Source organism: Lynx rufus, unplaced genomic scaffold (genome assembly GCF_022079265.1).
Source record: "Lynx rufus isolate CCGP_SWC_20201006 ecotype Redwood Valley unplaced genomic scaffold, mLynRuf1.p SCAF_12, whole genome shotgun sequence".
In the NCBI taxonomy this organism is placed as follows: domain Eukaryota; kingdom Metazoa; phylum Chordata; class Mammalia; order Carnivora; family Felidae; genus Lynx; species Lynx rufus.
In genome coordinates, this window is record NW_025814826.1 from 10534804 (window position 1) to 10538254 (window position 3451).

Consider the following 3451-nt stretch of genomic DNA (forward strand, 5'->3'; position numbering starts at 1 on the left):
TAATTTTTAGTTAAATCTTTATTATATAGATGACGATATTGAGATACAGAAAAGTAAGACGACTTGCTCAAGGTTATATGGATGTTTAGTGGGAGATTAGGGATGGGAACTCTGTATTCCAGCTTCCAGCTCAGTATTTTTTCCACTATGCATCCTCCCTATGGTTCTGAATCATCTTGGAGTAGTACAGCCCTATCAATGGATGTATTATGTAATACATCCCTTTACTCAGGTGCCACATAATCTATGCTTGCTTTAAAATGTTTTAATGTACATGTGTTCAATCATATGCAAAAGTAGAGAACAGAAAAATAAACCTTTGTGTGCAGAATGCCAGCTTGATTCATTACCAACGTTTCGCCTCTTTTTGGTTTCATCTGTTTCCCTTTTTTAATTGTTAAGTATTTTTTTTTCCCACTGAGGCATTTTAATTGCACGTATATATGACATCCCTAGAAAAAGAATCCCAGGATTTTCCCTCCTGTGTGTTTTTGTCCTGCTTCTTCATGGTCCATGATGCCAGCTGACGCTGCCAGTACAATGACACCAAACTGGAGGGACAGGAGCCAAGGATTCTGCTATTTGCCTAGATCTTTGAGTTGCACATCAAATCTGGGGATGACCACTCCACACTTGTTTAACCTGCCTGTGAGGTCCAAACAATTTTCCCAGCTCTGTGATCATCAATGATTTCAAACTTGCCAATGTAAACACACGGTTTACATCATCACGGTTAGAAACTGGATGATGACGGGGCACCTGGTTGGCTCAGTCGGTTGGGTGACCAACTTCGGCTCAGGTCATGATCTCATGGTTCGTGAGTTCGAGCCCCGAGTCGGGCTCTGTGCTGACAGCCCGGAGCCTGGAGCCTGCTTCTGATTCTGTGTCTCCCTCTCTCTCTGCCCCTCCCCTGCTCACGCTCTGTGTCTCTCCATCTCTCAATAATGAATAAACGTTGAAAAAAATTAATAAAAAAAAAAAAGGAACTGGATGATGACTTTGGAGCATGGCCTAATAAGAACCTGGCGTTTACCTCTCTTTTCAGTGTTATTAATGCTCTTGAGATCATCTGTCAGGACATTCATGTGCACCAATATGGTTGCACGGAAAGATGGTGGAAAGAGCTAATTGTTTAGTATTTTAAAGCGAATCCCAGGCCATATCATTTCTCCTACAAGTACTTCTGTATGTATTTCTAACAGTTATGAAATACCATCATCATACCTAATAAAATTCATGGTATTTTCTCAATATTACCCAATACTCATTCTACATTCCATTTTTCTCAATTTTTCTCTAAGAAGTTACTTGTAAGAGTTGTTTTTCTTTTTCAAATTGAAATCAAAGTAAGGAGCCTATATTTTATTTGCTGGTCTATGTCTTGTAAAGATTTTTTTTTTTAACATTTGATAATTCCCCAGCCTTATTTTTTTCTGCTATATATGGGTTAAAGAAATCAAGTAATTTTTCTATGGAATTTCTTATACTGTGGTTCCAGCTAATTACAGCCTTGAGGTATTGTTTAATGTATATTCCATATATGTTCTATAAGCTGGCAGATGTATCTAGAGGCTCAATTTGATACAAGTTTATTTTGGGGACAAGAACATGTCATGGATAGTGTTAGGTACTTCCAAATTGCATCACATCAAGTGACAGTAACACCTGGTTTTTCCACCTCTAGTGATGTTAAAATTGACTGACAAGTTTAGGTATTGTGAGTCTGATTCAACCATTATAAAATTCCTCATCAGCTTCTCACCTAAGGGTTTTAACTACCATTGCCCAAATCAATGCTGTCACTAAGGACTATAAAGTTTTGGTTTTTGATTCTGCCACTTTTTTCTGCACTTAGTGGTTGGAACTCTTATGTAAAGAACTTTTCCTTATCAACTATTTGTTGACTCTAAAATACAATGCATACAAGAAAGGTAAGTTAAATGCATTTATTTTAAATTTTCATAATAATAAATCAGCACCTTAGCAATAGTGTCCAACGAGGCATTATCATTTTGGAATTTTAAGAACTCAGGGATTTTCACATATTTGGTGTGTTTTAAATTGTGCATTAATGTTTTTGGTGTTAAGATTGCCAATAGATAGCAGCAGCTTTTTGAAGTTAGTCTTGTGTTTGACACAATCACCTATAGCTTCCTTGCCTTCTGGCGTAATAAGATGTGTCAGCCTCTTGTTGTCCATAACCTGCCTTAAACCTGAAATTGAGCATTCCTCCAAGGAGTCCTAATTCATTTTAGTGATAAATATTATTCAGAAAGCATTGTTTGGTTGCTAAGGTCATTATTACCTCTAGACTTTTCAATAAGCATGAGTCACAATGATATTACTAATTTTTATGATAGATTACATGGTTTTTACTTAGCTTTTATGAATTTGTATTTGTATCTCTCTCTTTTTATACATGAGAATCTTGGCCTCTGATGGTTGCATAGCTCATTCTCAATCACATCTGGCACTCAGCATAGTGGAGACCTGGAACTTTCTGAGAGTCCTTGGGAACTCTCCTCACGCCTCTCCCCTTCGGGGTGCTTAACACTACATTGCACCCAGAACACTCAAATATTTGTTGGATTGAACTGAAGTCCAAGTATTTTTTGAAAGGCACTTTTTGCGGAAGCCCAGGGAAGTAGAGGGCAGGGATCCTAGCTATTTTCTGGTTCAGCTTCTCATTCAGCACTGAAAAACCCTGAGGCCAACTTGTTGAAGCAATGTGAACAGGACTAACAGAAAGGAAACCGTATCAACAAAATGTAAACCACACCCACAGAGTAATTGACTCTTTAGAGCTGTGCTGATATGAATGCTAAGGTAGCTGGATTCAAAAGTCTCATCAACTCTCTTAAGAGCTGCCTCTTCCACATCAGAAGGGGAAGAAAATGAAAGGAAGGAGAGATGAGGAGGAATTGAACGTTTTCTCCCAGGAAGGGAGGACGGGGGTTTGGTGGAGGGAGAAAAGTGGGTGCTCAGCTTTTGACCTGCAAAACACCTGCAGATCGTTTTTGCCTCAGAGGCAGCCTTGTTCTTCACTTCTCCAAGTGGGAGCAGCAGGCCACTTGAGTTTGAGGAGAGAGTGGGCGCATGGTGGAGCAAAAGCGTTTGTCTTCTGCCCCCCCAGATGTCTCTGGCAAACGGCTGCACAGGTAAACATTCGATTGAGTGGATGTATATTCCTCATATGGTCACATTTCCAAAAGCCCAAGGTCCCTTATTTCTAGTAACTGGTCCTCCTTATTGACCCGAAACTACAATGTTTAGGAAAATACTTAAAAAAAAATTTTTTTTACATTTGTTTATTTTTGAGAGAGAGAGAGAGAGAGACAGAGTACAAGTGGGGGGAGGGGCAGAGAGAGAGGGAGACACAGAGTCTGAAGCAGGCTCCAGGCTCTGAGTAGTCAGCACAGAGCCCGACGTGGGGCTTGAACCCACGAACGTT

General features: G+C 39.6%; 1 pseudogene; it reads right to left on the minus strand.

The window, feature by feature from the left end:
• Positions 1 to 452: 452 nt before the first annotated feature.
• LOC124507398 (40S ribosomal protein S15a-like) lies at positions 453 to 1094 on the minus strand (annotated as a pseudogene).
• Positions 1095 to 3451: the final 2357 nt, after the last annotated feature.